Source organism: Pinus tabuliformis, chromosome Q (genome assembly GCF_031772625.1).
Source record: "Pinus tabuliformis cultivar Carrire ecotype Pingquan chromosome Q, CPIR1, whole genome shotgun sequence".
In the NCBI taxonomy this organism is placed as follows: domain Eukaryota; kingdom Viridiplantae; phylum Streptophyta; class Pinopsida; order Pinales; family Pinaceae; genus Pinus; species Pinus tabuliformis.
Window position 1 is genome coordinate 1,020,087,285 of NC_142296.1, and position 12,218 is coordinate 1,020,099,502.

Consider the following 12,218-nt stretch of genomic DNA (forward strand, 5'->3'; position numbering starts at 1 on the left):
ATGGTTTGTCAAAGGCACATAAATACTTTCTATCAGTTTCGCAGCGCAGCTCGGTTTAGGTGATTTCGTAGCGGAAAACATTGAGTTTGCACTAACTGCGCTACGAAATGAGAAATTCGTGCTGATCCATAGCACATCTCATCCCAACTGTCATAGTTCTGCAAGAATTTTACGGGAATAGCATGTGTAAGGTCTTGCATGACGGTCATAATATGTTCTTCCTGCTTATGTGTAAGGAATGGAAATAAGCTGCCTTCTGTATCACTCATGTTCCAAGTTGGCGGTAATGCAACATATCATAATATGGGTGCTTGCAAAGAGATGGTTGACAGTTGTACAAGCAAAAGTTGCGGTGGTCTATGATTCATTCTTGGCGGTGGGAAAATCTCAAAATTTTCATTCTGTTGGTTCTGTGCAGCCCTATACTTTGTGCAGGAAGAGATTTGAGGACAGGGATTCTGGTTCCCAAACGTCATGGACACATCTATAATCGCACGGTTGCCAAGATTCTTGCAGAATATACATCTACGGTGTATATGAGTGACCTGAATGCTCTTATCTCTTGGACTTGTTCGAGATGCAGTGGTTCGACAAAGAACTTCCAGCTGATAGAACTCATAGTGGATGTAGAACATTGCCTTCAGGCATTTGTGGGTGTAGCAGAAGACCTTGGGGCCATTGTCATTGCATTTAGGGGTACACAAGAGAACAGCATTCGGAACTGGGTAGAAGATTTGCTTTTCAAGCAGCTTGATCTTAATTACCCTGGCATGTCTGGTTCAATGGTACATCAAGGATTTTATTCTGCCTACCATAATACAACATCGCGTCCGAGGATTTTAGAAGCGGTAGAGAAAATCCAGAAGAGGAATAATGCACTATCCATTATGATTACAGGGCATTAAATGGGTGGAGCTATGGCTTCCTTTTGCGCACTTGATCTTACGGTAAACTATGGAGCAAAGGGTGTCCAAGTTGTGACCTTTGGGCAGCCTCGTATTGGAAATTCGGTGTTTGCTGATTTTGATAATACATTTGTATCAAAACATATACGTGTCTCTCATGCCCATGATATTGTTCCACATTTGCCTCCTCAGCTTACCAAGTTGCAACATCATGCAGAGCAGATTTCCACGACTGTAAAAGGTGTAGCTATGTGACACCTAAAAGTGAAGGATATGAAATCTGAAGTAATCGACAGTAATCCATACAGTAGACTTATGGCATTAAAGCGAATGGGTATTGTGAACAACTATGAGCGGACTCTATAGGGATATCCATAAACCGGTTCCAGATGAAGTTTGCAGGGCTTTAAAGAAGAAACGAAAATCTTTCTCTGGGCTGTAACAAGCTTGATGTATGGAGCTGGTTGATGTGTACAAGATTCGCCTCCCAAAGTTCACTGTTAAAGTTGTAGTTCAATATATGCAAAAGGTAATCCAGAGGAAGGCGCATTTTGATGTCATGGATCTTGATGTTGTTAAGATAGCGACAAAGTTTTTTATTGCTGCATTATTTGGACATGGCACAGGGGACCTTTTTATTCAGCCTCATCATTCAGATCTCATATATAACCCATATGCTGGTGATAAAAACATCATCAAGTTTGAGGGAAATCTGGATGAGAATGTGTTGCATGAAATTATTGGAGGTCCAGGATCCACACAAAATGACACCACCGAAGATGCCATTGATCATTTTCGCTCTAGGTGGCAAATGAGTAGAACTGAGGTACCTTTTGAATTTCCAGACAAATCAGAAAAACTGTAGGCATCATCCACGCAGAGGACTTAAGTGGACAGGAGAGGAAAGAAAACAGCGATGCTGAAGGTACATCCAATAAATGCGATAAAAGCAGTGACAGCATCCTTGACAAGAATTGTATTGATATTGTAGCAGCATTTCCCACAGGCAACCAAGTTTCTGACTGTCCTTTGGATAGATTTGCTCGAGTTTCAATTTCAATAAATGATGAAGAAAGGATGGTCATGGAAGCAATCATTGCCTCCCTTCGAGATCTGGAAACTGGAGAAGTTTCTCAAAATAAAACCTCCCAACCTACAGATACTATAGCCTGTAAGAAAGCTTCAGAAACATCTTTTCAAGACATTTCTAGTGGCTCATGTGATGACTCATCTGCTGAAAGCAACACATCAACAAGCATATCTAAAGGAAGCCACCAACAGGGTAGTTTTTTTCCATAATGACCAATAGCAACAACTGCAACCAGTGGGTTTGTCTATGATGGCAGTATCCTTCAAATGGCAACCGTGAAGCTTAGCAAACAGCAGCTATTCAATTTTGTGAGGATTTTAGAGGAAGACTGTGTTTTTTAAATCACACAGCAGTTTCGTAGCGTGCTACAAAACTGCTGTAGGTGATGTTTTCAATGCAGAATAAACAGTTTGACCGGGAATGTTAGAAGAGAGACACCTGTACATCAATACAGCCTACAGCTCATCTGGAGACATGGTGTTTGGTAGCAACGTTCCATACTTTGAGTTATTAAAGAGTTGGGAACACGCTGCTACATTTTCGGAGGATGGTAGGAGACAGGGACCTTAAAAATAGGTGTTTTGATCCTGAAGATAAATGATCCATCAGCGCTTACAGGTATCCAAAGTCAGCGTTCCTTGCATCTGTAGCTCAATCATCTTGAGCCTAACCAACAAAAGACAGCTGTCAAAGATCAAGAAAGGAATCAGGCATACGAGGAGATAGAGTTAGAATTTCAATGTGATTAGGACTCTATGTATTTACAGCACAATACTTTATGTATTTAATAAGTTTGTTTAAAAATAGATAAGGTTAGTTAATGATAGATCATCGAGCTCCCCTCATGCTGGAGGAGGAGACTCAAGGTAGTTTTAGTTTTGTTTTCCTATATATAGGAGAAACTCTGATGTAAGTGGGGTTGGAGATTTATAAAAGAAACAGAGTTTTTATATTGGCTAATGTAAAAGACTTTTGACAGTAATAGAAAGATTACTTTTTCTTCCCAAGATTCATCTTGTGTTCAAAGGCTCAGAATATATGTGGTTTGTCTTTATCCTTTCTGTTTTACAGCTCAATAGACATACAATCACTCTGAATTCACCTAGTGCTCAGACTTCCTGTGTATGTTTATGAGTTGAGGTTCTTTTTGAGAAATGTTCTGAGTGTTTAAACATTATATGCCTTGGCTTCCATGATTGAGTAGTTTATAGTTTACTGCAGAGGTGTTTGACTCCATGAGCCCAATGGAAGAAGTGTTATTTTGTTGTTCCAACCAGCTTATTTTCATGTACTGTTTGAAGAGTTAGCCATCTTTTCTTGTTATTAATCCATATCAAAAATCTGTGAGAGAGCCCTCTCTGACTAAGGAGGCTAAGCCTTAGTCTAAAGCCTGGTTTGAAATAGTTGCATGAGATCTTGCTAAGTAGCAGCCCTTAGTACACGATTTTGTGATAACATTTTGGTGCGTCTGCCGGGAGCCTGAAGATTATTCATTCCCGAAATCAATGGCTGAACTTCTGAAGGTAGCAGGAGCTCAGACATCTTTTTGAGGCTGCAAAACTACCTTGGCGACTCCACACATCGAATAAGAAATTGGAAGGTGACTCCACTGCTAGAAGATCAGTAGCTTGATGAAGTTTCAAGATGGATTCTACTGCAAGAATGAATGCCAGGTATGCTCCTATGGATCGGTCTCATATCCCTGGTTTTCCAAATCCTATGCCAAAGGTTGATTGGTTAGATGATCTTCCAATATTCAAAGATGAAAAGAAGGACAATGCTGCTCTTCATTTGGTTAGGTTTCATATGCATGTACACAGTCTTAAGGTTCATTTCCCTGAGGATTGTCTCATGAGGATGTTTATGGCCACTTTAGAAGGAAAAGCATGGTCTTGGTATAAAAGTTTGGAGAATGGTTCATTATCTTCTCTTGCTGATTTCCATGATGAACTCTGTGAAATGTATAAAGAAGGTTATCCTTCTTTGTTGTTGCTCAAAGATTGTTGTAGGCATTCTTTAAATCTTATTCAGTACTTGGAGGATTGTTATGGTGATGATGAATTTATGGATGAAGAAATTTTAGAGGCTCTCCATAACAATGCATTCCAGCACCAAGGAGAGGGTATAACATCTCATGAAACGCAGCATGAGGAGCAGCAGGGGTTTAGTTGTGAAACCCATGTTTCATCCTTTGGTATTGATGTAGAGATGCAGCAGACTTGTCAGGCTTCAGATCATGATGGAGATGAAATTGATTGCACTCAGCAAGAAGAAATATTGGAGGAAATTTTCTATGACCCTCAGGCAGAGGAAAAGCTTGCTCAATTTTATAATTCCTTGCAGCAGCTTACTTCAAATAATGATCATAGTAGTGAGGAAAATTACATTGTTTGTGAGCATCATTTAGAAAGGCAGTTGGATAGCATATCAAATAAATTTGGTGTGGCTGAAGATAAGTTGTCTAAAGATACAGAAGGTTTTGAGAATCAGCAAACTAACCATGTGTTTTTTGACCCTATAGCTGAATACATGGAAAAGATTTACTGTTCAGGCGGCTTCCAGTTATATTTTCATGTTGAAGAACAGTTACACCTTATGCTGCCTCGGTTACTTCAGTATCTGGTTTATTTTTGTTTCAAGCACAGCCAAAGGACAAACATGGAAATTTCAGATAAGATAAATGATTGGCTACATTGGAAATTCCACATTGATTGAGCTGAATGAAGTTTGAAATTGTTAGGGTAGGTAGGTAGGTGAATACGAATAAGCTCAAGGTTGACTGAGCATTTCGTTTTTCAGTAGATGTAGCTTTCTTTCTCCTACAGTCATGCTTGTCAAGCAAATTTCTGTTTGTCATAAATGGATAAGGCACTGGTTCTACGAGTTCTTAGTGTACTACAGGAGCACACTATCCCAAGTGGAGCCACTGTTATCACTCAAGAAAAAATTTTAAATTTTTCACATCAGTTCAATGGTTTGTCAAAGGCACATAAATACTTTCTATCAGTTTCGCAGCGCAGCTCGGTTTAGGTGATTTCGTAGCGGAAAACATTGAGTTTGCACTAACTGCGCTACGAAATGGGAAATTCGTGCTGATCCATAGCACATCTCATCCCAGCTGTCATAGTTCTGCAAGAATTTTACGGGAATAGCATGTGTAAGGTCTTGCATGACGGTCACAATATGTTCTTCCTGCTTATGTGTAAGGAATGGAAATAAGCTGCCTTCTGTATCACTCATGTTCCAAGTTGGCGGTAATGCAACATATCATAATATGGGTGCTTGCAAAGAGATGGTTGACAGTTGTACAAGCAAAAGTTGCGGTGGTCTATGATTCATTCTTGGCGGTGGGAAAATCTCAAAATTTTCATTCTGTTGGTTCTGTGCAGCCCTATACTTTGTGCAGGAAGAGATTTGAGGACAGGGATTCTGGTTCCCAAACGTCATGGACACATCTATAATCGCACGGTTGCCAAGATTCTTGCAGAATATACATCTACGGTGTATATGAGTGACCTGAATGCTCTTATCTCTTGGACTTGTTCGAGATGCAGTGGTTCGACAAAGAACTTCCAGCTGATAGAACTCATAGTGGATGTAGAACATTGCCTTCAGGCATTTGTGGGTGTAGCAGAAGACCTTGGGGCCATTGTCATTGCATTTAGGGGTACACAAGAGAACAGCATTCGGAACTGGGTAGAAGATTTGCTTTTCAAGCAGCTTGATCTTAATTACCCTGGCATGTCTGGTTCAATGGCACATCAAGGATTTTATTCTGCCTACCATAATACAACATCGCGTCCGAGGATTTTAGAAGCGGTAGAGAAAATCCAGAAGAGGAATAATGCACTATCCATTATGATTACAGGGCATTAAATGGGTGGAGCTATGGCTTCCTTTTGCGCACTTGATCTTACGGTAAACTATGGAGCAAAGGGTGTCCAAGTTGTGACCTTTGGGCAGCCTCGTATTGGAAATTCGGTGTTTGCTGATTTTGATAATACATTTGTATCAAAACATATACGTGTCTCTCAGGCCCATGATATTGTTCCACATTTGCCTCCTCAGCTTACCAAGTTGCAACATCATGCAGAGCAGATTTCCACGACTGTAAAAGGTGTAGCTATGTGACACCTAAAAGTGAAGGATATGAAATCTGAAGTAATCGACAGTAATCCATACAGTAGACTTATGGCATTAAAGCAAATGGGTATTGTGAACAACTATGAGCGGACTCTATAAGGATATCCATAAACCGGTTCCAGATGAAGTTTGCAGGGCTTTAAAGAAGAAACAAAAATCTTTTTCTGGGCTGTAACAAGCTTGATGTATGGAGCTGGTTGATGTGTACAAGATTCGCCTCTTAAAGTTCACTGTTAAAGTTGTAGTTCAATATATGCGAAAGGTAAACCAGAGGAAGGCGCATTTTGATGTCATGGATCTTGATGTTGTTAAGATAGCGACAAAGTTTTTTATTGCTGCATTATTTGGACATGGCACAGGGGACCTTTTTATTCAGCCTCATCATTCAGATCTCATATATAACCCATATGCTGGTGATAAAAACATCATCAAGTTTGAGGGAAATCTGGATGAGAATGTGTTGCATGAAATTATTGGAGGTCCAGGATCCACACAAAATGACACCACCGAAGATGCCATTGATCATTTTCGCTCTAGGTGGCAAATGAGTAGAACTGAGGTACCTTTTGAATTTCCAGACAAATCAGAAAAACTGTAGGCATCATCCACGCAGAGGACTTAAGTGGACAGGAGAGGAAAGAAAACAGCGATGCTGAAGGTACATCCAATAAATGCGATAAAAGCAGTGACAGCATCCTTGACAAAAATTGTATTGATATTGTAGCAGCATTTCCCACAGGCAACCAAGTTTCTGACTGTCCTTTGGATAGATTTGCTCGAGTTTCAATTTCAATAAATGATGAAGAAAGGATGGTCATGGAAGCAATCATTGCCTCCCTTCGAGATTTGGAAAATGGAGAAGTTTCTCAAAATAAAACCTCCCAACCTACAGATACTATAGCCTGTAAGAAAGCTTCAGAAACATCTTTTCAAGACATTTCTAGTGGCTCATGTGATGACTCATCTGCTGAAAGCAACACATCAACAAGCATATCTAAAGGAAGCCACCAACAGGGTAGTTTTTTTCCATAATGACCAATAGCAACAGCTGCAACCAGTGGGTTTGTCTATGATGGCAGTATCCTTCAAATGGCAACCGTGAAGCTTAGCAAACAGCAGCTATTCAATTTTGTGAGGAGTTTAGAGGAAGACTGTGTTTTTTAAATCACACAGCAGTTTCGTAGCGCGCTACGAAACTGCTGTAGGTGATGTTTTCAATGCAGAATAAACAGTTTGACCGGGAATGTTAGAAGAGAGACACCTGTACATCAATACAGCCTACAGATCATCTGGAGACATGGTGTTTGGTAGCAGCGTTCCATACTTTGAGTTATTAAAGAGTTGGGAACATGCTGCTACATTTTCGGAGGATGGGGAGACAGGGACCTTAAAAATAGGTGTTTTGATCCTGAAGATAAATGATCCATCAGCGCTTACAGGTATCCAAAGTCGGTGTTCCTTGCATCTGTAGCTCAATCATCTTGAGCCTAACCAACAAAAGACAGCTGTCAAAGATCAAGAAAGGAATCAGGCATACGAGGAGATAGAGTTAGAATTTCAATGTGATTAGGACTCTATGTATTTACAGCACAATACTTTATGTATTTAATAAGTTTGTTTAAAAATAGATAAGGTTAGTTAATGATAGATCATCGAGCTCCCCTCATGCTGGAGGAGGAGACTCAAGGTAGTTTTAGTTTTGTTTTCCTATATATAGGAGAAACTCTGATGTAAGTGGGGTTGGAGATTTATAAAAGAAACAGAGTTTTTATATTGGCTAATGTAAAAGACTTTTGACAGTAATAGAAAGATTACTTTTTCTTCCCAAGATTCATCTTGTGTTCAAAGGCTCAGAATATATGTGGTTTGTCTTTATCCTTTCTGTTTTACAGCTCAATAGACATACAATCACTCTGAATTCACCTAGTGCTCAGACTTCCTGTGTATGTTTATGAGTTGAGGTTCTTTTTGAGAAATGTTCTGAGTGTTTAAACATTATATGCCTTGGCTTCCATGATTGAGTAGTTTATAGTTTACTGCAGAGGTGTTTGACTCCATGAGCCCAATGGAAGAAGTGTTATTTTGTTGTTCCAACCAGCTTATTTTCATGTACTGTTTGAAGAGTTAGCCATCTTTTCTTGTTATTAATCCATATCAAAAATCTGTGAGAGAGCCCTCTCTGACTAAGGAGGCTAAGCCTTAGTCTAAATCCTGGTTTGAAATAGTTGCATGAGATCTTGCTAAGTAGCAGCCCTTAGTACACGATTTTGTGATAACAGTTTGTATGCCCATCCAACCTATCCTCCACCCTCAATCCCAATGACATCCTGCTGTCCTAAAACTGAAAAATAGCATTGCTGTAGTAAAGATAAAAACTGCTGCTTGTGAAAATCAGCTTGCTGGAATTTTCTGAGTGAAAAATCAGCAGGCTGTAATTTTCCTCCTTGCTGTCCCAAACTGCCTTTCAGCACTCAAGCTCTGATACCATGTAAACATTTCTGTTTTTCCACCTTGGTTTTGAGTTTCACCTTATTTCTTCCATGCAGTTAAATGCCCTTTCCCATATCCATACATTCAACAACTGAAAAAAAAATTGTTTTTTTTGCTGAAAACACAAATTCTGGAAATTTTACAGAACGCTGGAAAATGCAGAAATAAAAATCAGCAGGTACAAACAACCATTTAAAACATTTGAACGCAGTGATTTTTGGTCAATGTGACCCTGGAAAAACCCTCTACAACTCTTGGGGAAAACCAGTTTGAGAGCTCTTATTTATTTCTAGAAAATGCCTTTTACAGTGAGAAATATTCAGCAAAAATCAGCAAAGATCAGCAAGCAAATTTACAACTTATATCGATTTCTGAGCCTTACAGCCCACTGGAAATTTCCAAACAGCAACACAATGCTGTACAGTTACTGTACGGACGACTGTACAGACTGACTGTACGGACTGACTATACAGACCTCGATTTTTGTGCAGAAAATCAGCTGCCTCGATTTCTGTGCAAAAATATGCCTTTTACTGTTTGTTCATTGCGCTATACGGATTTGCTTAACTGCTGCCTTGGTATGTGTGCCAAGCTGCTGCCTCCTTCTCCTCCCTGTCCAGAAATCTCCCTTGCTCTCTTGCTCTCTCTCTCTCAATCTGCTCATGAAAGAATGAATGGTATTTTTCTCCTTTTCCTCCCTTAATCCAAACCTAAATGACTTTTGGGTGATCCCTAAATCCAATGGCTGAAATAGATTGAGATCTAGGGCTGAGATTAAATGCTCATTTAAATCTCACTTTCTATTTTTTAATTCACCCCACTTTAATAAAGACCCACTTAGTCATTTATTTCCGAAGTCACTTTTCCTTTCTATTTTTTCATTAACTTTATAAAAGTCACTTTAAAATTAGACTTTAGTAACTTTATCACTTAAAGTCACTTTTAAATTAGATTTGACTTTATAAAAATTATAAAGTCTCTTTAGGAGAAAAATTAAATTCTTTTTGGACACTTTTTTCTAGGCAAAAGATCGAAGCCTTAGGGAACCACCTGTCCTCTGGTACCAAATTTCAACAGTGGTATTAGAGCACTTTCCAGGGCCGGTGCGATCTCCATTTTTAGTAGTTTTTTTTTTGGCTAGAGACGTGTTCCGACGTCTTTAAACCATGGGATCTGTCGTTGTGCACATAAACCTGCGGATTTGGGGAGGCATGCACGCAGGAAATACAAGAGGTGGTCACGCTTGTTGGACTCCCTTGTAACCCCTGTGGGTACCCCTTCGAGTAGTTGCCTAAGTTGCAGGAAATGTTGGAGAAGGGTCCGTTTCTGGCCGGAAACGAAACAGAAACGAGGAAACTCGTACCATACGACCTGGAAATTCGTTTCTGGCCATACTGGCTAGTTTCTCGAGGAGGAAACGTGGCCAGTACAGCCGGAAACGCCTTTCCAGGCCGTACAGTGGAGTTTCCTCTTCTAACTTGATTTTTTCTTGTATTTTTTTAAATTTTTTCGCTTCTAATTTTTTATTGGGCGACTAAAATATCTTCTGGATGCTTCTAGATGCCTCTCAAGTTATAAAAAAGAGGATTTTTTGAGTGGGGCAGCCTAATGTTCAAGCCTATGGCCCTAATGTTGATATGCAGTTCATGGTAATGTTAAATTCTTAAAGTAAAAGTGACATTCTCCTTTATTTTTCATTTTCATCCTTTTACTTAAATTTTTAACATTACCATGAAATGACTCAGGATGTTTGAGAGTGGTTTCGCCCTCATTGGATTTCATATGGAGAAAGTAGAATTTTAAATCTCACTCAAAATCCAGCAGACTTATCTGTTTTTCAGGATTTCAGGATTGTAATGTTTCCATTGGATTTTGTCATGTACTAGGGTATGGAACTTGTATTTAATCAAGAGAACCAAGCCCTCTATGCAGGGGAGACTCCCAATAATCAAGAGCACGTAGGGTACTAGGGTATGGAACTTGTATTTAATCAAGAGCACTAAGGTTGTTCAACTATGTAGGAGGAGACTCCCAATCGTGCACAAGACAAGAAATTAGAAATTTCTCGTGGCTAATTTTGGATATTGCTATTTTCATTATGTGATCATTCATGAGTAAATGTGATGTAAATTTAGAGACTTATAGTTTATGCATTGACAATTGACAATTTAATCATAATGTAATAAATTAGAATGTATCATATATGCTTTATGGTTGCACATATTTCTTAAATGTCCTAATCTATATATATATTGCGTTTCCCCGTTTCCAAAATTTGGGGGGGGGGGGGGTCATGTTTTGTACCCGTGCCTGTTTCGGAAGCTCGTACCTGTTTCCCCATTTCGTGCAACTTAAGTAGTAGCGCATTAGACAGAACCGCGCACGGACTGTCTTCCAAGTACCCTTTGGGTATATTGGAAGCCCCCTAGGCTCTCTTGAAACCTCGCCATAGATAAACCATTGGCCGTCTTGCTGCTACAGTACACCGAGAACAACACTCAGGGAGATTGCTCGTGCGTACGATAGGGTAGTCGGGTTGTACGGTTAAGGGTATGGTTGATCCTCCTTGGTTAGTGCCCTGAAAGATTGGGTTGAGTACTACACTCAGACCCTTATGTATATTGCGATCTGTAGCACCTGACACTCCTTGAGACCATAGTTCCCTTGTCTCTCTCTCGATCACGCATCATCTTTGCCAGATCAGATCTAGCAGGTTGGGTTTTGTTGTAGCCGCAACAATCAGTTCCGTCATTCAGATCTATCAGACCAGCCATTCAGATCTATGAGATCCGCCAATTAGATTTATCAGATCCGCCATTCAGATCCAGTAGTTTGGGTTCTGTAGTAGTCGCAACAATCAGATCCGCCATTCAGATCTAGCAGCAGGGGTTCGATCACTGCCACATTTCTACTCATACTCTGCAGTTGAGGGTTTCGCCGACAGATCTGACTATTTGTGTGGCTCCTATACCTGGGTGTGATTCTCGCAGGACATTGGGCATAATTAACTTTTATGGGAATCGACTACTGCAGTATTCCTAAGCGAGGAGTAAAACTCCTTTCGGAGTAGAGTCTAAGACCCTCCCGGCACGCTTATAGGAGACTTAGCCCATAAGAATCAGGTCGATGGGCTGAGCAAGGTGGTACCATTCACTTGTCACTGTCAAAATTTTGGGTGGTCCCAAATTGTTTTTCATAGTAATGACAAGTGCACCGGATTTGTGCATGGTACAAACCAGAGCTCAAGCTATGGCCAATGAGAAGATAGACACCCTTGAACAAAAGTTGGAGGCATTAACAAAGCAGATCTGGACCTTAAATGACACAATCACAAAGGGTAAATCGAGGGAACAATCGGAGGCATATGATTTTAATGAAAACCTTGAGGGTGAGTCTAGCCATTCTCCTCACTTCTATGGAGACCACCAACAGTCCCAGCCTCGACCACCCAAGCTGGACATGTATAAATTTGATGGCTCTCATCCGGCCACATGGCTAGCACATTTGGAGCAATATTTCACATTGAATCACATTAGAGATGATGTGACTAAGCTAAGTGTGGGAAGCCGGTACTTGGACCAAGAAAGATG

The 12,218-nt window shown here is 40.1% G+C and overlaps 1 protein-coding gene and 2 pseudogenes across 1 annotated transcript in view; all 3 read left to right on the top strand.

Annotated features, from left to right (window-relative positions):
• Positions 1–12,218, top strand: part of LOC149222962 (vesicle-associated protein 1-2-like) — a 302,296-nt gene that overhangs the window by 195,028 nt on the left and 95,050 nt on the right. The gene's annotated exons all lie outside the window — the stretch shown is intronic.
• LOC149222963 (lipase-like) lies at positions 360–1,160 on the top strand (annotated as a pseudogene).
• Positions 5,326–6,126, top strand: LOC149222964 (lipase-like; annotated as a pseudogene).